A 22,557-nucleotide genomic window follows, 5' to 3' on the forward strand; every position below is an offset into this window, starting at 1 on the left:
CATGGGCTCTGAAACACAGAGCTGCTGGTCGAATTAGCAGCTAAAAGACCATAGTAGACTCTTGACTCCATCAATACAGCTTTCTGGAAATCATGAAAATCCCAAGGATATTGGAAGTTCTTTCAAGGGTCTGGGGACAACATGTCTATCATTTTGCTCCATTGTCCACTATGATCATTGGGTCACACGAGCTATACTTGTATACTTTTAGAAGATGACACCCTAGCATTTAACTTAAATACAATCTTTGTTCACATTAATCCAGCTAGTGCTAATTTTTCTATCATTTGAAAAAAAAAACCTGCAATAATTGTTCAGCCATTGTTATTTTGAATACTGTACAATATTTATGAATTTACTGAGGGAAAATATTATTTGGCAGTTGAGGGTATATAATTCTTTTGCAGAAATCCATGGTTAGGTTCTTAGCAACAATATTATTGGCTCTGAACAGCTGAAATTTGGGCCAGGAGGACCTGTAGCCTTCTTATGGTCTCCGTTGTATCTGCATTCCTAGTCACAGAGCCACATAGACACAGGCATATGCATACCTAAAAGTAAGATACATCATTAAAATGTTTAGGTTTACTATTTTAATTATGTGTTTATGAGTGTGTCTATATGTGGATGTTTCCTATCTGTAGGGACCCACAGAGGCCAGGACTGTCAGATTTCCCTGCAGCTGTAATTATGTGTGACTGTGAGCTGACTTGGCTGGGAATAACCAAACTCTGGTCAGCAGGAAGAGAAACATACGGTCTTAGTTCTGAGCCATCACTCTAGCACCAAACAAAACAACTCTTTTGGAGACAATGGTATTGAAATATTGAAATTAATGATAGCTGCTAATTTTAATATCTGGTCACTAATGTTATAAATATCTAAAAAGAGCCTATGTTTTATAGATATAATTGGCTCCTAGGGAAAGGACATTGAGGGGACTAAGGAATTTCTGGAATCATATTTTAGTGTGTATGTGCAAAGGGCAGTCCAGAGTTATAACACAAAAATAATGACTCTGAGCTTTCCAGTAATGACAAAAACACCCATGGCTCCAGTTACAGAGAGTCTGACACACTTTCTGGTCTCTGCAGACACCCACATACACATAGTGTACACTCAAAGACAGACAGACAGACAGACAGACAGACAGACAGACAGACATATAGCGTACACTCAAAGACAGACAGACAGACAGACAGACACACACACACACACACACAATATAAAAAATAATAAACCCAAAGGAAGTCAGTTAAGTATACCAATTAAGGAGGCACTATGGTTATTCAAAGTTACCCAAGATAACAATCTACCAAATGAAGATATCATGGTAGAGGATCATGAGACACATATTAGTTCTTGAGGACTCCAAAAGAGATGGGTCAACCATGCTATTCCTTGTCAGATGGAAAGGTATGCATCTTTGATAATATTGAGGCACATACAACATAGTCAAAGCTGCCTATTCCATTTGCACAATGTACAATTGTTCCATATGCCAGAAAAGTAGGCAGACAGACTTATTCATGGATGTCCACTAATGCCCTTTTTTTATATAGAGTGGTATAGAAATTTTATATTTCGGTTTTAGGATTTCACAGTCATGGGTTTGAATGAGATTTGGAGAAAATTACATTGCAACAGATCTTCTGAACATTGTAATACATTGTTCATTTCTACAGAAAGTCACACTCACTGTGCCTTGACTGTGAATACAATACAAGATTAGGTAGAAAATGGGTACAGTATAATCACGAAAAGAATGCAGCACTGCAGCATATAATAGCTGCAGTAGAGGAAAGGAAGAGTCTAGGGGAGTCCCCTAATGCCAGTGGGCTGAGCACTGCAGGAGAGGGTTCCTCCGCCCACGCATAGTGTGTCTTAGACAGGTTGCTTTTCAAACGTGTTAAATGATGGTGCTACAGCTCATTCCTCTACTGAAAACTGTCCAGTGCTTTCCCTAAATGGAACTCAACATCTTGTCTATTTTCAGCAATGCCTGTTTGCATGCCTACTTCCTACTATTATTCTCCCATAACAGAAGTCCCACCGTTATGCCCATCTTTGCTATCCTGTACATTTTCAGAATCTTCAGAATTTGCAGCCTCACCTGAGGCTTTCTGACATTCGTTGTTCCTTGTTCTGTGACACTTATTGCCCACATATTCATACACTTGTCTTGCTCATTTCCTTCACTGGAGTTCAGATTTCTTCCAAAGAAAGTTTTCTGTCTCTACCTTGTCTAAAATAAATCCCGATTTCCTTCTCATCTACACATACTTAACCATGATAGGTGTCCACTCACATACATTGTCATAGAAAAACATATCATATCCCATCTTCACACTAACTCCTATAGAGCATAATCACATACATAACTGCACACTCATTTGTGTAGCTTAAACGCTTACACACACACACACACACACACCACTTCCCTTTATCCCTTACCATACAATACTACTTAGCCTATAACATCATAGTGTATCTAGATATGTTTTGTTTTCTCTTTTTTTAATGTCATGTTGAGAATTATAACTTTTACTTTACTTAGCTTCAGAGCTAAAGGAGTGTATATCATCATTTGCATTCATGAGAAATAAATACTATAAACATAAATATGGACGTGTGGCACCTTTCTTCATTTCTGAAAAATATAAACATAAAGGGAGTTGACTGTTTAAAAGCTTCCAGAGCATTCCATGCTTTACCTAGTGCAAAGGATGAAGAGTAAAATGAGAGAGAAATATCTCTTTGCTCAAGAAAGATTCTTGAAAGATTTGTATTTGTCTCTAAAATAAATATGAAGTGATGAAGCCTTTTTAAGAAGAGGGTAAATTTACTCTTCTGTGGCTGTTTTTCTTTGAACAATTAGTTCAAGGAATCCTTGGCATTAGTTTGTGGGACACACTGAAAAGGAAGCCTCAGGTGTTCCAGCATGTGGACTCTTGCATAGGACCTTGTCACTGTTTTCCTTTCTCTCGTGTGGCGGGTGACCTCATCATCTTACCAGGACCCCAATGTTGTCTTGTCATCCTGGAAGGAACACATTGCTCCTGCATGCTGGCCATCTAGGATCCTCTTCCCATCCATCCACTTCACTTCTTCGTCTACCAATTAAAAGTTCAATTTTAAACCCTTTGAGAAATTTGCTGGGATTCAATGAAATCTGAAGTCTTACAGCTGCCAAATAAAAAGGAAAATAAAAGTAGATGTCTTTTTCTTTCAGGCATGTACCAGATGTCTGTTTCAGAAGCAGCTGTCCCCAGGGAAGGAAGTAGGAAGGGTGAAGGCTGAAGACCCAGACATTGGAGAAAATGGCTTAGTCACATACAATATCGTTGATGGAGACGGCATAGAACTGTTTGAAATCACAACAGACTGAAACACAGGATGGTGTGGTGAAGCTGAAAAAGGTAAGTTAGAGAAATCAGACATGTCAGTCATAAGGTCTTTGTTGCCCAGGCAACCTAAGGAAGACAGTGGAGTAATGGCTTAAGAAATGTGTCTATGAAAGACAGAGGGAGGACTTTATCAGTTTGTGGCTAAGGCCTGAACTCTGAGGATATAAGAGAAATCTTTTTCATACTGATGCTGCAGAAAGTGCTGTCCAAAGAGCAGATTATACCTTTCGCAAGTTTCTAGCCTGTCCTTCTGTATTTTGTCAAAATGATCTGGTGAGAGAAACAACAATTTCATGAACCTGAGTTTGAGAAAACCAACTTTGATTTCATTGAGGTCTGTCAGACTAAGTCAGGTAATACAGAATATACAGTGGTCTTATTTCAAACATTGCTAGTTCACAGCACTGTGGGATGTTTTGTAAAATTTTAACTAATCTCAGTCTTACTGTTTTTTCAAATCTGAACTTGAAGTAACAATAAAGATTCTACTTCCTTATTAATTTAAACTCTCTTCAGAAATGAAACATCCCTGCATGAATTAATTATACAGAAGAGTATATTGTTTGTATATTGTTTCCTTTTGTTTAGTTTTAAATAAGTCAATCTCATATTTACTCTGTAATGACTGTGGAGCAGAAATAACCTACCACTCAATTCATTTTTTAACATGAGAAAGTCATGAAATAAATAGATAGTGCCAATGATCAATAATTCCTCAACTTAATTTCATCATTGAGACTCAGACCACCTCAGTCACAGTCACATAGATGCATGTGGAATTCAAATATAGATGCTATTGGAAGTGATGTCTCTCTTAAGACATTTTGGAAGCAACTGAGCCAGAAAGTCAGATAATCCTCCCTTTAAAGTGAAGAAACAATTATGGTACATTCTAAAGCTCTTCCCTTCTGATTTTCCACTGAGAAATCAACACCTCTCCATCATCACAGAGGATGGAGCGTTAAGTGTGAATTGGTTGAGGGGATTGTCTTGGTTTTCATCAGGCATTCCTTTTCTGTAGTTCTAGTTCCAGAGAATCTAATGCCATCTTCTGGCTCCCTCCTGCACTGCGTGCCCATAGTTTCAAAGATAGATGTATAGAGAGGCAAAATATCCATATGCATACAATAAAAATAAATATATTTTTTAACATGAGCATGGTCCTCAAGCCTCGGGATCACTAGGGTGGGGGAGGAGTTGGAAATGCAGACCCCTTGCCCGCACCTAAGGTGTGTGGAGACAGGATGGCTGGAGATGAACCCCCAATATCTACAGTCTGGCGGCCCCTTATATCTACAGTCTGTCGGCCCTTAGGCCTTGTGACTGAGCGCTGCCCTTCGCTGTGTGTCAGTGGAACTCTTCCGGGTCACAGTAATTCTCTGTTAATAAAAGTTTCTTACCGTGTGGGCATTCAATGTTAGGGCAGGAAGGGGATGCCTTTGGTTTCATCAGTGGTGGTGCTGGGCATAAAGGCATGGGAGCTCTACCTTCTCGGGTCTGCCCGTGCTTTTCCAGTTCCTGCATTCAGATCTTATTCTTGTTTGCAGAGCTCCCTTGATCTTCTCTCTGACCCCTCCTCCTCTGTACCAGCTTTAGGATTCACTAGCTTACCCCCGGGCTCGTCTTTCTTCTCCTAGCCAGGTGTGTCTCACTGATGTGCTTGTCCTGGTGTGGAGCACAGGTGGAGTTCTCCCTCAGTGAGGTCTCGGAGTTGTGCAAGCGTGGGAATCAGGGGTGGGACACTGAGGGAGGATCTTAAGGGTCCCCAGTGACCGTATGCCCCACAGAGTCCCCAGGAGTGAGTCGCACGCCCCACTCTGCCTATGAGCACTCAGGAGTGGGGCTCCCAGCCCCTCCCAGCCCACTGCTGCCTTGCCTGGGAGCCCAGTGATCAGCTGTATCTTGTATGGCCATCATTACCACTAGCTTGTCTTCCCGCCTTGGTCTCTTCACTTCTCTTTCCCCTCCCCTCCCCTCCCCTCCCCTCCCCTCCCCTCCCCTCCCCTCCTCTCCCTTCCCCTGGAAGTAGAATTGTTGGGGGTGGGTTGAGGTGGGCTCTTTCCCCCAGCACTAGGAAAGGGGTGCATATCTAGAAATTCTGACCTACTTAGCATGGGTTGGGTGGACCTCCCTGGATTTAAAGTTCCATGCTTGTGTGCGTGCATGCGTGCCTGCCTGCCTGAGTAAGTGTGTCCTAGTGTGCACCCTGAACTAGATCCCTGCTGGGGAGGACTGGCCTCCAAAGTCAGTCCCCTGGTGGAGAAACATCTCTGAATGAAGGATGGCACCGAGGAGGAAAAAGGGGGCAATAGTCCTAAATGCTGACATTCCTTCCGCCATCTTACTATTCCTTTATTTAATACAAGACCCCGTGAGATTCCACAGGAGTTCATTTGGGAGAAGAAAAAGAATTTTGACATCGCCATCTAGCGGCCAGTGGTGAGACAGACGTTTCTGAGAACTGAATCTAATTTACAAAAGGCTTCTTTTGTGAAGGAGTTTAAAGACTGGTGATAGGGATGATAATCCCAGTTTGTAGGAACCAGAATCTTCTGCGGCAAAGCTTTTATTGCTTACTTATCAGGAGGGAAGACCCCGAACCAGGAAAATGATGCTGCTTATATAGCCCGCAGCATGACATTTCAGCACCTGATGTGGCGTGACAGCTCCTGATTCCTTGCTCGCACATCACCCCATTACTATGCTGCGAGATGGGCAGTGACTAGGCGTGAGTTCACTCTTGCACTTGCGCATAAAGCTTGTTTACTAGATAGGCGCAGTGGAAGCCAGCGCCATCTTATAATGGCAATTGCTCACGGCACACATGCAATTGCTCGCGGCATGGCTCTCCACAGTAGGATGCTCGTTTAGCATGCAGAAAGCCATAGGTTTGATCCCCAGAGCTTTGTAAAACCTGGCCATGGTGGTGCTTGCCTGAAACTCCATCAGTGGGGAGATAAGAGGCAGGGGTATCTGAAGTTCATAGCTGTCTTTGATCACATAGTTCAACGTGTTAGCCACCCTGCCTCAGAAAAACTAAACTGGAGATAAGGGTCCCAGGCTGCACAGAAAATGATGGACACTCACCAGGAGGGACAGCTCTTCCTACCCTCAGGGCTAACTGACATTCTTTTGGCAAACAGCTGGAGGAAGGGGCTGGCTTTCAGATGTCTGGGGAGGTGTATGGATTATTCCAGGTGTTTAGTGCCTCAAGGAGCAGGCAAATGGGTTGTGACCAGAAAAGGCTTCCAGGGAGCTGCGTGGGGCGGGGTGGGCAGGGCAGGGTGGGGCTAGGAAGCAGGAGGAGCAGTGGCCTGGCCATGGAAGGAAGCAGCTCCTAGACTTTATGTTCAGGGTCTTGACATGGACTCACAGTGATTATGGCTGATAGCTCCTGCTGGGGACAGACAAGAGTTCAGAAAGGATTTCAGGACTGGGCTGCTCCAGGGTCTCACTCCATCAGGACATGGAAAAACCAAAACCCTTTCAGGAGGAGAAAGTGGGTGTTGTGAGCCTGGATGTGTACAAAGGAAGAGTTGATTTTTTTTTTCAATAAAAAATAGTTCAGTGTGGACAGAACTGATTTAAGAGCTTGTGTGGCTGGAAGAAAGGCCTAATATGGAAGTCTCCATTAGATATTTGCCCTTGTTTGCTAACATTAATATTATTTTTATTTTGTCTAGGACCTTTTAGCCCCAAACACACTCACCACTTGGAGGGAAGCAAAAATTCCAAAGAACACAGTTTGGGAAACACTGACCAGTAAGAAAGTCTCCAGTTTTGTGCCAGGAGACTGTGAAGAGTCCCTCATCCTAGCTACCTGGAAGCCGGTATTCTGCTAGCATTCTTCAGATGAAGATGTAGAACACTCAGCTCCTCCTGCATCATGTCTGCCTGGATGCTGCCATTTTCTCACCTTGATGATACTAGATTGAACCTCTGAACCTGTAAGTCAGCCCCAATTAAATGAGTGTTGCCTTGGTCATGGTGTCTGTTAACAACAGTAAGACCCTAACTAAGACAGTATTCTTTTTACTGTCAGGCCTATTCAGTTCATGGCTTTCCACACAGTTCCAAAATGGACCCTCCAATTATGGACCAGCTCTGGTTTCTGGCATGTTCTCAGGTTTAGCTGCTTGGAACAGTTCTATCATTCAGTGTCTTCCCCTTTCCACCCTTCAGAAATCAGCTATTATTTATAAGAAACCTTCCTCTTAAGTATCTCATGACCACAGTCCTCTCTCTCTAATCGCCACCTCCACCTCTCTCCTGGGGATTCTTCACACCCAGGCCAGTCTTGAGGTCAAACTTAGCTGCCCTCTCACTCTCAAGACCCCAGTCTGGTTGCCATAGTGATCTGTCCCCTATGCAAATCTGGGCACATCACTTGCAGACCTAATACCCCTCTACCTGGGGAAGTATTTTCCCAGGACCTTCAGAACCAAGGGACCTCCCACCTCCATTGGAGCTCAGGAGGGATGGGGGGTGTCAGACCTCGAGGGTCTTTTACTGCAGGTTCTACTTGTATGGTCTTACACGGACAGAGGAGAGGTTTAGAATGACCAGAGGGTGCACTCTACCCTACCTGCCCCTTGCTCCTGCACCCCTGAAGCAGGGCTCTCTGGTGGCCTTGAGGCATGGATGGGGTATGGGATAAACGTGAGACAGCTCCCTTCTAGTAGGAGTGAGGTTTGTTTGTCTTGAAACACTTCCTGCAAGATCTGGAACGGGGAACGACACAACTGCGCCCTCTTCAGGCCAAGACCAGTAGGTTCACTTGCACAGTGAGGCCTCCTGCCCTTGGTTCAGTGAGCACTTGGCTCAGGTAGTAAGCAGGCTCCCTCTCTTTTAAAACACATCGCTGGCCTGGAGGTGGTGGTGCACGCCTTTGATCCCAGCACTTGGGAGGCAGAAGCAGGCAGATTTCTGATTTCGAGCCCAGCTTGGTGTACAAAGTGAGTTCCAGGACAGCCAGAGCTGCCTCGAAAAACGGAAAAACAACAACAACAAAAAGAATACAGTTGATAATGCAAAACAAACAAAACAAAAAACACATCGCTGAAGAGTGACGTGCACACTGTGAATTTATACAACTTAAATATATGGTTCAGTGGGGGGGGCGTGGGGGAGCAGGGGGGGCGGGGGGAATACATTCCTAATCACCATCACTGGTAAGTTGCCTGATGTCCCTGCCAAGTCCACATCCACACTTTCCCAGCCAGAGGTGCGCATGAGACTGACCAAGCCGATTCTTCTTGCAAGTTATGGAGCTGTGTATGAACAGGGTCTCCAGGCCCAGATCCACTGTGTACAGGTTCTTTCTTAGCATCATGCCTGTGCGACTCCTTTGTAGTGACGGTATGGATTTTTAACTTGCTGGGAAATACTCCATTATGTGCTATATACAATGCAACCTGGTACCTTTTGTTTACCCAGCTTTCCGTTTGTACTGGACTTTTTTCTTCTTCTCCTCCTTTGTGGGGGCAATTACAGACAGGCCATTTCCTCCACTCAGGGCTTCTGTTCCATGCCTGGCATTGTCCTATTGTGTTCCGGTCTTGGCCGTCTGTCCTGCTTTCCTCTCTCTGTCGGCACCTATTTGGCTGCTGGGACTTAGAGTGTTGGACCTGGACCTGTGATGGTCCTATGGGGGTCTCACACTACCTTGGAAGGCCAAGCTGTGCCTCTGACAGTCTTAGTCTGGGGAGACTAAGACTTGCTTCATGCTCTTGCTTCTCTATTCTTGCTGATGCTAACATCTGTGGGCCACCTTTTAGCACTGGTTGCTCTTGCCTAACTCTTGTCTGCATCCCTTGGCTGTCAGCCATTGGGAGGCCGCTTGTATGCCTCCAATGAGCCTTCAAGGATGCTTCTGGAACTGAGATATTTATCAGAGACAGATCAGGAAAGCCAGCACCATTAGACGTGCAGCTCTGTGCTGCCTTGGAGACACATTCTTGGCTGTCTTCCCAAAACGTTCGTGGTTTGGTACTGTCTGTCAGTATTAACAAGCATGGGTGTCCATAAATGATTTTAATCTCTGTGTGTGTGTCTGTACTTGGGTGCACACATCTAGTAGCATGTGCATTCCTACATATAAGCATGCATTTATTTGATTTGTATGTTATCATGAAATATTTTCTCTTAGCTAGGCATGATGGTGTGTGTGTATAATCTCAGAGTCCAGGAGGCTGGGGCAGGTAGGTAAAAGGCCAGCCTGGGCTACAGAACAAGACCGAGTCTCAAGAAAACAGCACAAAACAATAAATATGAGATTTCTCCTAAACAGTGTGGTTTTGTTTTAAAGGTATCTTCTCCACTTCCTTCCTTGTCCCCTCAAAGATCTTGACTAACATCAAGGCAACACCTTCTTTGTAGATGAAAGAGGTAAGATCCATGTTTATTCTGCCCCTTCCCATGGCATAGCCACAGGCAACAGATACCTTAGCTCCTGCCATAGGCAGGGAACATGGGCTTGAGCTATGTTTGGAAGGGGCAGGATCTGGGGGACCCCCACTTAATGCTGTAGGTGATAAAGTGCTTGGAAGAGATGGTGAATGTCTGTTGACCATGCACGCAAATCTGAGTTGTAACATGTTACTTTTAGCTGTGTTGATCTTGAGAAAACTACTCTCTGTGCTTCCGTGTCTCAAAGAAGTCATCTCTAGTTGCGAGGGCCAATACTGCAGATGCCATTTACCTGTGGCCAGAGTGCTCAGAACCTGAGACCAGATTTTAGTTTAATTTTAATTAACATTTAAATTCAAATTGCTGTGACTAGTGGCTGTGATATAGAATCCACCACTGGAGGACAGCACTGGGTGGCTTCAAGCCACATACATACACAACCTTCCCTCCTCCCCCAGTGTAATCCAACTTAGTGAAAATAAATAAATGAATAAAGCAAGCTCTGCCTGCTCTTTCTTTCCCACATGTATTTTCTCTTTCCTTTTGAACTACTGATACCAAAGGCTAGGAGAGGCTGACCTTCTTAATGGGGACACTGGAGGGCAGCAATGGGTACTTTCAAAATGCTCAATCACAAGAGGTTTCCCTAGTCCCCTGACAGTGCTTTGCTTGTGGCTGATGGCCAGCAGCCTCAGGGGAATGCCAGAAAGCTGTGCTTGCTGAGCTCTGTCCTCTCTTTCCTGTGCTGGGCAGCGGGGTGGGGAGGTCGTGGAAGTGGCAAGTGGCGGGTTGGATGTTTTACAAACAAGTTCAAGTTCTCTTGTCTGTTGGTCCCCATAGCAGTTGGGCTGTCAGCTGCTCAAACCGTGTTGTTGTGCAACCTCGTTTGAAAACTATGTGAGGAAGAATAAACAACCGTGAATGTGGAGTCAAGGAGACCTGAGGGTGAAGCCCAGCTTGGCTGCCTGCCTGCTGTGGACCTTGGACAAATTGCATGGCAATTCTGGGTCCCTGATCTCCTCTTCTGACACACCATGACCTGGTGTAATGTGGGACGCCCGACTTGCCTGCAAGTAAGACGCCACAACAGGATCCTTCTGCAACACGTTTATTGGGAGAGCATGGACTGAGTAGGCGAAAGACCCCGAGCCCCAGAAATGGCGCTGCTTATATAGGCCCACGAGTGACGTGTCCATACCTGATTGGTTATGCTACCAGTACCTCATTAATATGCGTCGGGCCAGGCAGTGACTCAGCAAAAAACTCTTATGCACATGCTTACATTGGTTGTTTATCCATTATCATGGGTGGTGGCCAGTGGTAGCCAGCGCCATCTTATAATGGTGTTTGCGGCTTCCCACAGTGTAAGGAGTTGCATCTGTATGAAATCATCTCCATTTGGTTATTCACTGGGGAGTCAGTGTCAGGTGGATCCCTGGGGCTTGCTGACTGGCCCGCCTAGCTCACTGATTAGGTACACCACTGGGGGATCCGCTCTTAAAATGAAGTGGGCGGTGCTTGAGGAGTGAAATCTGAGCTGTCCTCCAGCCTCCACACACATGTGCACCACACACAAGCACTGGTCATTTGGCCAGTGAGATACTTCACTCCCAAGATTTGGATACTAGCATATATTTCTAAAGTTGAACAAATATCCACTAAATGGGACTTCCGATTGAGAATACTGGAGCCACACTGTCCAATTTATGACTACCAATACTGGATAATCCATTAGAATCTAGACTTTCCAACTCAAGACTATCAAATACAGGATAGTCTACCCATATTGGTCAATACGTGGTCTATTTTATCCCATTCACTTGGTGTGGAGTGATGGATGCCCGAAGTCACGCACTAATATTCCAAAAATAAAAAGCACACACTCACAGATGAACTTTGTGTAGCTTATGAAGTGCTGAAAATATTCAAATTGTTTTTGACATTTCAAGACCAAGAAGTTTAATACAGAAACTTGGGTTTCCAGTTTACTGGACAACATTGTCCTCATGGGGACCCAATTCCCATTTTGATGCAACTGTTTGGGGCTGAGTCTCAAGTGTCCTCTCCAGAAGTGAGTATATGTTTTCTCACTGTGATGGTCACCTGGTTCCTTTGAGCATCTGAGTGTATGACCCCACCCCTGGTCTGTGCTAACCTATGAAAATCTAGGAACTAGCTAGCTTAAGCTTGTCTGGGAGAGAGCACTCAAGGAAGCCATGACAATGTGTGTCATCATACACTGACTGAGAACCATTTATTCAGATAGGTTGCTCCTCCTGGCTCCTATATGGCAGGGTTAGCCCTTTAAAGCAGTGTTTCTCAACCTGTTCTCGACCCCGTTGGGGGGTCACATATCAGATATCCTGCATACATACCAGATATTTACATTGTGATTCATAACAGCAGCAAATGTACTGTATGAAGTAGTAATAAAATAATGTTATGGCTGGGGGTCACCACAACATGAGGAACTGTATTAAAAGGCTACAGCATTAGGAAGGTTGAGGACCACTGCTCTAGAGACTGTTGGGCTTCTAGCTGGGTTTTGTGGCTGCTCGTAGGTTCCGGGTCGCATGATCTAACAGTCAACTCCTCACTTTGGATGTCCTTTCTGATCCAGAAGACATCAGAGGCCATACTTAGTGAATTGAACTAGGTATCATGTAAGAAGTGGCGGAGAAAGCCTAGAGTCTCAGTGAATGTGTATTGTTGACATCAGATAAAGACATGTTGTCACAGACCTCAGAATCTCAGACCTATGGAGAAAATGGCAATGTCTCCTCTAAGGGGAGAGGCTCAGAGGAAAATGGCAAAGCCTTCCTCTGGACCAAATGTAGATATTGAGAGTGTGCACAGGAAATGTCCACTGTAGCTTTCTCTCCCTGGATATTTATAGTCTGAAGACTGTTCCCCTATAAAGACCATTCCTACTAAGATTAGGTAAACCTGTCTACTTGATCCAGCTGTATACCATACACCCTGTCTCCTTTGTTTATCTGCACCTACTAACCCCACTTCCTTGTTCAGCCATATGCACTCACCCTGCCTCTCTGTTTATATAATAAAAACATGTTTCCATTATGTGCTGAAGTTTCTTCAACTGAGAGCTCAGACCACCCAACCTTGGTTTTTCTGCTTCTGGATTTGTTTCTGTTTTTCATTCTCTTGCCACCCCAGTCAGGGCCATGTCCCCAGAGCCATGCTAGATGTAGCAGTGTTCTCTCCTGCGTGGGTCTATCCTTGAATCCAGCACTGGCTATAGAGTCCAAGTGCTTTGAGAATTCCTGGGTCAGGAGGCTGACCAGCGGTTCCAATGGTTGTAGGTGCTTTAGTTTGCTCCTCTGTTCCTGTGATAAAACACTCATCAAAAAAACAACTTAGGAGAGGGAAGGATTAATTTGGGTTGTGGGTCACAGTCTACCATCAAAGGAAGCTTGTGCAAGAACTCAAGGCTGGAACACAGAGGCAGGAATGGAAACAAAGACCATGGAGGAATGTTTACTGGCTTGCTCTATGTGGCTCACTCCGACAGCTTTCTTATACAGCCCAGGAGAATGTGCCCAAGGTTGGCACTGCCTACAGTGGTCTGAGCCCTCTCGCACCAATTAGAAATTAAGAAATGTTTCTTTCACAGACATGACAACTGGCCGATCTGATAGGGGCAGTTCTTTAGTTAAGGTTCCCCCTTTCAGGGGACTCCAAGCTTGTGCCAAGTTGACAACTGAAGCTAGCTATGATAGGGGTCTTTGTCCAGTTCCTTTCTCCGGTCGTGTTTCCATTTCTTTGTAGCTGAGACAGTCATTTGGTGGGCATTGCTGTCAGCTTGTGGACACTTGAAAATCCTAGATTCTTAACCTGTGGGTAGTGATCCTCTTGGGGTCTGCTATCCTGCATATCAGATATTACATTATGATTTATAGCAGTAGCAGATTTACAGTTATGAAGCAGCAACAAGATAGTTCTTCTAATACTATGAATGACACTTTATCAGTCATTTTCTTTACAACTGAAACTCTGGGAATTCCGAATTAACATCCTTGCCTGTGGGCTTCTTGTACACACCAGAAAAAGTTCCAACCTTGTGCTCCTAGTTGTTCTGCTGTGCTTTGTCTAAATGAACTTTTATGAGCCGGCTGCCATCCAGTTTCACACAGATCCTCTACCCACAATTTCACTTGGGAAGACCAAGTCTGCTGTCATGCACTACTGTCAGGGTGTGGTTTCTGGGGCGCTTCTGCTTATTTTTCGTACGGATTTTCCAGGTTGGCTTGGGCAGAATCCACCCACCACGCAAACATTATCTCACTTAACTCTCTCAGAACTCCAAGGAAGCTGATTCTAGTGTGTTGCTGCCTACGTCTGCTTTATAGAGAAACACAGGGAGGCCCAGAAGAGTCTCTTTACTCACTCAAAGTCATGGCGCCAATGAGCGATAGTTCATCTTTCTGGAGTTTCTCCAAGATCCTTTCTTATAAAGACTCTCAGTTTTTCCCAGTAGCTTTGTAGAATTAAAACGCATGGATGCCAAGGGCTGGGGACACAGCTTATGGGTAATTGTCTAGTCTGCAAAGCTTCGGATTTGAGTCCCAGCATTAGAAAAAACAAACTTATAAACTCCTATAGTTCTTCTTGTTTTCACTTGGTTGATTTTTGCCCCTGAGTTTGATTATTTCCTGCCCTCTACCCATCTTGGGTGAATTTGCTTCCTTTTGTTCTAGAGCTTTTAGGTGTGCTGTCAAGCTGCTAGTGTGTGCTCTCTCTAGTTTCTTTTTGGAGGCACTCAAAGCTATGAATTTTCCTCTCAGGAGTGCTTTCATTGGGTCCCATAAGTTTGGGTATGTTGTGGCTTCATTTTCATTCAACTCTAAAAAGTCTTTAATTTCTTTCTTTATTTCTTCTCTGCCCAAGGTATCGTTGAGAGAGTGTTATTCAGTTTCCACGTGAATGCTGGCTTTGTATTATTTATATGTTGTTATTGAAGATCAGCCTTAGTCCATGGTGATCTGATAGGATGCATGGGACAATTTCAATATTTTGGTATCTGTTGAGGCTTGTTTTGTGACCAATTATATGGTCAATTTTGGAGGAGGTACCATGAGGTGCTGAGAGGAAGGTATATCCTTTTGTTTTAGGATAAAATGTTCTGTAGATATCTGTTAAATCCATTTCTTTCATAACTTCTGTTAGTTTCAATGTGTCTCTGTTTAGTTTCTGTTTCCAGGATCTGTCCATTGATGAGAGTGGGGGTGTTGAAGTCTCCCACTATTATTGTGTGAGGTGCAATGTGTCCTGTGAGCTTTACTAAAGTTTCTGTAATGAATGTGGCTGCCCTTGCATTTGGAGCATAGATATTCGGAAATGAGAGTTCATCTTGGAAAATTTTACCTTTGATGAGTATGAAGTACCCCTCCTTGTCTTTTTTGATAACTTTGGGTTGGAAGTCAATTTTATTCGATATTAGAATGGCTACTCCAGCTTGTTTTTTAGACCGTTTGCTTGGAAAATTGTTTTCCAGCCTTGCACTCTGAGGTAGTGTCTGTTTTTTTTCCCTGTGGTGGATTTCATGTAAGCAGCAAAATGTTGAGTCCTGTTTGTGTAGGCAGTCTGTTAGTCTATGTCTTTTTATTGGGGAATTGAATCCATTGATATTAAGAGATATTAAGGAAAAGTAATTGTTGCTTCCTGTTATTTTTATTGTTAGAGTTGAGATTCTGTTCTTGGGGCTGTCTTCTTTTAGGTTTGTTGAAGGATTACTTTCTAGCTTTTTCTAGGGCGTAGTTTCTGTCCTTGTATTGGTGTTTTCCCATTATTATCCTTTGAAGGGCTGGATTTGTGTGCATTTGGTTTTGTCATGGAATACTTTGGTTTCTCCATTTATAGTTTATGAGAGTTTTGTTGGGTATGGTAACCTGGGCTGGCATTGGTGTTCTATTAGTGTCTGTATAACAACTGTTCAGGATCTTCTGGCTTTCATGGTCTCTGGTGAGAAGTCTGGAGTAATTCTAATAGGCCTGCCTTTATATGTTACTAGACCTTTTTCCCTTACTCCTTTTAATATTCTGTCTTAGTTTAGTCCATTTGTTGTTCTGATTATTATGTGTCAGGAGAAATTCTTTTTCTGCTCCAATCTATTTGGAGTTCTGTAGGCTTCTTGTATGTTCATGGGCATCTCTTCCTTTAGGTCAGGGAAGTTTTCTTTTATAATTCTGTTGAAGATATTTGCTGGTCCTTTAAGTTGAAAATCTTCATTCTCATCTACTACTATTATCTGTAGGTTTGGTTTTCTCACTGTGTCCTGGATTTCCTTGATCTTTAGATTTAGCATCTTTTTGCATTTTGTAATTACTTTGATTGTTGTGTCATGTTTTCTATGGAATCTTCTGCACCTGAGATTCTGTCTGTCTTGTATTCTGTTGTTGATGCTCACATCTATGGTTCCTGATTTCTTTCCTAGTGTTTCTATCTCCAGAGCTCTCTCCCTTTGTGTGCTTTTGATTTTTATTGTTTCTACTTTTATTTTTAGATCCTGGATGGTTTTGTTCAATTCCATCACCTGTTTGTTAGTGTTTCCTGTAACTCTCTAAGGGTATTTGCATTTCCTCTTTAAAGGCTTCTAGCTGTTTACCTGTGTTTTCCTGTATTTCCTTCTTAAAGTCCTCCATCATCATCATGAGAAGTGACTTTAGATCCATGTCTTGTTTTTCTGGTGTGATGGTGTATCCAGGACTTGCTACGGTGGGAGAGTTTGGTTCTGATGATGCCAAGTAACCTTGGTTTCTGTTGCTTCTGTTCTTAAGCTTGCCTCCTGCCATCTGATTATCTCAAGTGCTTGCTGCCCTCAGTATATCTGATTGGAATATGTCCTTCCTATAATCCCAGTTGATTCAGGACTCCTCAGAGTCCAGCTTTCTCTGTGATCCTTTGATTGTGGACTCTTGTTAACCTGAGATTCTGGGTGTGTCAGAGTTTTTGGCAGTCAAGCTTCCTCTGAGACCCTGAAATACTGGTGTGACCCACCTTAGGATATCCTGAGATCCTGTTGTCCTGAGATCCTGCACGTGTTACAGTGCCTGGAAGTGGTGTTGCCATGCAGTCAGTGATCCTAAGATCACGTGGAGAGTCCTCTGGGGACTCTGGGGCTGTCCACAGACTCCACGTCCTAGGTGACTGGGTGCTGGCACTGACCAGAAGGGATTTGTGCCCCTGGTCAGGCCGGTTTTCTACTTCCCTTCTGCTGTGTAAGGTCCCGCACGATTGGATTGGAACGGATGTTGTGTTCCACTCACCAGTGATCCTAAGATCGAGTGGAGAGTCCTCTAGCAACCATGGTGGTGTCTGCCAACTCTGCTCCCTAGGTGACAGGGTGCTGGTTCTGACTGGAAGGAACTTGTGCCCCTGGTCAGGGCAGTTTTCTGCTTCCCTTAGGCTCTTTTATACTGAGCCTCACTAGATTATTTACCTGCTTTAGGGTCCTGGGCACCTAGACATGCATACTTTAAGACATCAGCTCCTAGGCCTTCTATAAGGAAAGGAAACCAAAAAATTCAGTTAGTTTATAAATACTTTCCCATTGTCTCTTTTGAAGTACTGTATTGGATACTTTAACGTGACTTAGTTAAAGAAACTACATACATTTTACTTTGTTGTATATGCTTAACTTTTGTAGATTTATATAGAGGAGTATTTTGCTGCTATGTGTTTTCTATGCACTATGTGGTAGAATTGAGTGGGGAATGCTCTGGAATTGGAGTTATGGACAGTTGTGAGCTGCCATGTGGGTAATAGCACTCAAAACTCAATGCACTACAAACAAAACTAGATCGCTTAACTACCAAGCCATCTCTCCATAATATTTATGTTACTTATACGATGTTATAGATAATACGGAAAGTTTTATCATAAGGTCTATTGTCAACTTTAATGCAAAAATATAACTAAGAAACATTCCGTCAATATGTCTCGTGTTGGCTAATGGACCAAATGAAGACATTTTGAACTGTAACCATGACCCTGCTCCCCCATATTCACCTTGTGCACATGTGGTGTGTGTATTGATACACATGTGAAGGACAGACACTGACACTGTCTTCCTCTCATTTTCCTGTGTTCCACACATGAGGAATTAAGTGTGTGGTGGTCAGAGGATTTGCCGCTTGGCAGTTCTCTTCTGCCACATTATGTGTTCTGGGTCCCTCAGTTTTAAAGACATGTTCACTCACCCAAAACCCTGGTGTGGTTGATTTACTCTCTTGAAGCACACTGACTCTCAGACTTGCAGGCAAGTAAGCTTTGGGGATCCCACATCTTCACTCAGGATTTCAGGGCAAGTGTTTTACCAGTTGAGTTTTACCGACCACCCTAGCCCCTTATTCTTATTCCTATTCTTATTCTGCACTAGGTTATGAAGGGGAACCAATCACACAACTGTAGATTTTCTGTAGTCCCCTTGCTTCTAGATCATTTTGTAGCTCTAAGGGGCTAATTATTCTTTACTTTGGAGCTAGATATAGATAATATAACAATAAATTATAAATTTTAGTTTCCAGATATTCTTTTGCTCATTGAATGTTTTCTTTAAAAACACTGAACTGTCCAACTGTAGTTTTTCATTTTGTCAGTCCATTTATTTCCCACACATAACTTACATAGCTACTGTGTAGAATGTAGATTCTACTATCTCTCCAGATCTTCCTATTCTTATATCTTTATGTTCCTCTTCCCAGTCAAGTTTAACACACTCTATAAATTTATATTATGAAATGGAACGAGCCATACTCTTTGGAACCCTAGTTTCATTTTGCTTAAAGTCTTTTGAATATCAAGCATAGGTTATCACTTTGTAGGGATATTTACCCAATTTTGGTACTGGTCCAGGGGCACACTGAGGATTTTATGGCAAAGCATGAGGTCCTGCTTTGCTAACATTTAGCACCTGGATTACCATGGACACTTTATCTATTACCTTAGGAGTGTGTTGTGCTCCTGCTGGTAGTGAGGTATGGAAACACTACTCATGGGCATAGAACAAAAGAAATGAAAAAAAAAATCAAAGTAATGATGACTTAGGGTTTAGATTTTCATTTGTTATCAAAAATTTATATAGATTCAAGAGATCTGTAGAATTGCATCTATAGGTCATTCCTATGCAAGACCCAAAGCCTGTCAGTCATCCACAGGACACACACAGCTTATCAAAATCTGTGCAACAACCCCCCACAGCCTGTTAATTATTCATAGGAAAAGCCCACAGGCTGGCAGTCATCCATAAGAAGTGCCCAAGTCCTGTCAACCATTCACTGGAAACGTCCCCAGCCTGTCAGTTATCTACAAGCAACTCACAAATCCTGAGAGTCAACCAGAAGAAATAATCACAGCCTGCCAGTCATCCACAGAAAATTCCTACAGCCTGTCAATCATGCATAAAAAATGGCCATGGTCTGTTAATCATCTATAGGACATGCCCACAACTAATCAGTTTTGCATACAAAGTGTTCAAAGCCTGTCATTTGTGCATTGGAAACTCCTATAGCCTGTCAGTCATCCAATGGAAACACCCACAGCCTGTCAATCTTTCCTAGGATATCTCAGAGCCTGTCAATCATTCATAGGCAATGCCAACAGCCTGTCATTCAACCACATGTCCTGGCCACAGACTGTCAATCATCCACAGTAAACACATACCAACCCTGTCACTCGTCCAAAGGACAAGCCCACAATCGGTTAATCTTCAATAGGAAATGCCTATACCCTGTCAATCATTCACAGGAAATACCCAAAGCCTGCCAACCATACATAGTACACATCTACAACTTTTCAATACACACAGGAAACATGCACAGCCTTTCAGTCATCCACGGGATATGTCCACAGCCTGTCACTCATCTATAGTAAATGGCCGCTGCCTGCAAATCATCCATAGGAAATGTCCACAGCCTGTCAATCATGTATAGAAAGTACCCAAATCCTGTCATTTACCCACAATGTATACCCACAGCTTGTTAGTCATTCACAGGAAATTCCCACAGACTTTCAATCATTCATAGGATATACCCAGATCATGACAATTATCCTTAGGACATTCCCACAGCCTATCAGGCATACGTAACAATTACAGCTTGTCAATTATCCATAGCAAATACCCACAAACTTCCAGTCTTTATAGGAAAAGCCCATAACCTATCAACAATCCACAGAAAATAGCTACAGCCTGTTAGTTATGCACATGGCACACCCCCAACCTGGCAATCATCTTGAGGAAAAACCTATATCCTATCAATCATCAATAGGAATTCCCCACAGCTTGAGAATCATCCATGAGAAATGCACATAGCTGATAGTCAAATACCGCAGGGATAGTGTGGGTAGCACTGGAGTGCAGACATACCTGTGAGCACAGGTAAGACTGGAGGGACCTGCCCAGAACCCTCAGGACACAGGATCGGAAGAACAGCCATGGACAGGTCCTTCTGGTTTCTGTCTGCACCCAGGAGCTGACACTGTGCCACAGCTTTTCATACCCAAATTCCTCTCAGAGAGACCTGGTCTCCCAGGAGTACTGACACACAGGCTTGCAGGAGGGACAAGTCACAGTCAGAGACAGTGAGACCAGCTAATGCCAGAGATAACCAGATGTCAAGAGGCAAGGGCAAAAGCATAAGCAACAGAAACCAAGCCTACTTGGCATCATCAGAACCCAGTTCTCCCACTACAGCGAGCCCTGGATACCCCAACACACCACAAAAGCAAGTCTCTGATTTAAAATCACATCTCATGATGATGATAGAGGACTTTAAGAAGGATATAAATAACTCCCTTAAAAATACAGGAAAACACAGTTAAACAGAAGTCCTTTAAGAGGAAACATAAAAATCCCTTAAAGAATTACAGGAAAATACAACAAACAGGTGAAGAAATTGAACAAAACCATCATCCAGGATCTAAAAATGGAAGTAGAAACAATAAAGAAATCACCAAGAGAGACAACCTTGGAGATAGAGCACCTAGGAAAGAGGTCATGAGTTATAGATGCAAGCATCACCAACAAAATACAAGAACTAGAGAAGAGAATCTCAGGTGCAGAAAAGACAATAGGAAACATTGACACAACAGTCAAAGAAAATGCAAAATGCAAAAAGTTCCTAATCCAAAACATCCAGGAAATCTAGGACACAATGAAAAGACCAAACTTAAGGATAATAGGTATAGAAGAATGTGAAGATTCCCAACTTAAAGGGCCAGTAAATATCTTCAACAAAATTATAGGAGAAAACTTCCCTAATTTAAAGAAAGAGATGCCCATGAACATACCAGAAGCCGACAGAACTGCAAATAGATTGGACCAAAAAAGAAATTCCTCCTGTCATATAATAATTAGAACAATAAATAGACTAAATAAAGACAGAATATTAAAAGCAGTAAGGGAGGGGCTGGAGAGATGGCTCAGAGGTTAAGAGTACTGACTGCTCTTCCGAAGGTCCTGAGTTCAAATCCCAGCAACCACATGGTGTCTCACAACCATCCGTAATGAGATCTGGCACCCTCTTCTGGAGTGTCTGAAGACAGCTACAGTGTACTTACATATATACATACAATAAAAAAAAAAGCAGTAAGGGAAAAAGGTCAAGTAACATATAAAGGCACACCTATCAGAATTACACCAGACTTCTCACCAGAGACTGAAAGGTAGAAAAATCCTAGGCAGATATCATACAGTCCCTAAGAGAACAAAAATGCCAGCCTAGGCTACTTTACCAGCAGAACTCTCAAATACCATTGATGGAGAAACCAAGATATTCCATGACAAACCAAATTTACACCATATCTTTCCATAAAACCAGCTGTACAAAGAATAATAGATGGAAAACTCCAAAACTAGGAGGGAAACTACACCCTAGAAAAAGCAAGAAAGCAATCTTTCAACAAACCCAAAAGAAGATATCCACAGAAACATAATTCCACCTCCAACAACAAAAATAACAGGATGTAACAATTACTTTTAATCAATAACTCTTACCATAAATGGACTCAATTCCCCCCCAGAAGACATAGGTGAGCAGGCTAGATATAGAAACAGGATCCAGCATTTTGCTTCCTACAGGAAACACACCTCAGTGACAAAGAGAGACAATACCTCAGAGTAAAATATTGGAAAACAATTTTCCAAGCAATTGGTCCCAAGAAAGAAGATGGACTAGCCATCGTAATACTGAATAAAATCAATTTTTAACCAAAAGTTATCAAAAAAGACAAGGAAAGACACTTCATACCGGTCAAAGGAAAAATCCACCAAGATGAACTCTCAATTCTGAACATCTATGCTCCAAGATGCAAAATCAACTACATTCACAAAAGAAACTTTGCTAAAGTTCAAAGCACACATCATACCCCACACAATAATAGTGGGATACTCTTAGCAATGGACTGATGATGGAAACAGAAAGTAAACAGAGGTACAGTGAAACTAACAGTAGAAATGGTTCTAACAGATATGTATAGAACATTTCATCCTAAAGCAAAAGAACATACCTTCTTCTTAGTACCTCATAGTACCTTCTCCAAAACTGACCATATAAATGGTCACAAAACAGGCCTCAACAGACACAAAAAGAATGAAATAATCTCATGCACCCTATCAGATCACCATGTACTAAGGTTGGTCTTAAATAACAACAACAACAACAACAATAGCAACAACAAAAAACAGAAAGCACACATACACATGGAAGCTGAACAAGACTCTACT

General features: G+C 42.9%; 1 long non-coding RNA gene across 1 annotated transcript; it reads left to right on the forward strand.

Moving 5' to 3' along the window:
- The first annotated feature begins 8,523 nt into the window (after positions 1 to 8,523).
- Positions 8,524 to 10,314, forward strand: Gm36166. The gene is made up of 2 exons (XR_003947361.1): positions 8,524 to 9,607; positions 9,715 to 10,314. It is a non-coding gene; the product is annotated as a predicted gene, 36166 (long non-coding RNA).
- The last annotated feature ends 12,243 nt before the right edge of the window (positions 10,315 to 22,557 follow it).

Source organism: Mus musculus, chromosome 8, assembly GCF_000001635.26.
Source record: "Mus musculus strain C57BL/6J chromosome 8, GRCm38.p6 C57BL/6J".
Taxonomy (NCBI): domain Eukaryota; kingdom Metazoa; phylum Chordata; class Mammalia; order Rodentia; family Muridae; genus Mus; species Mus musculus.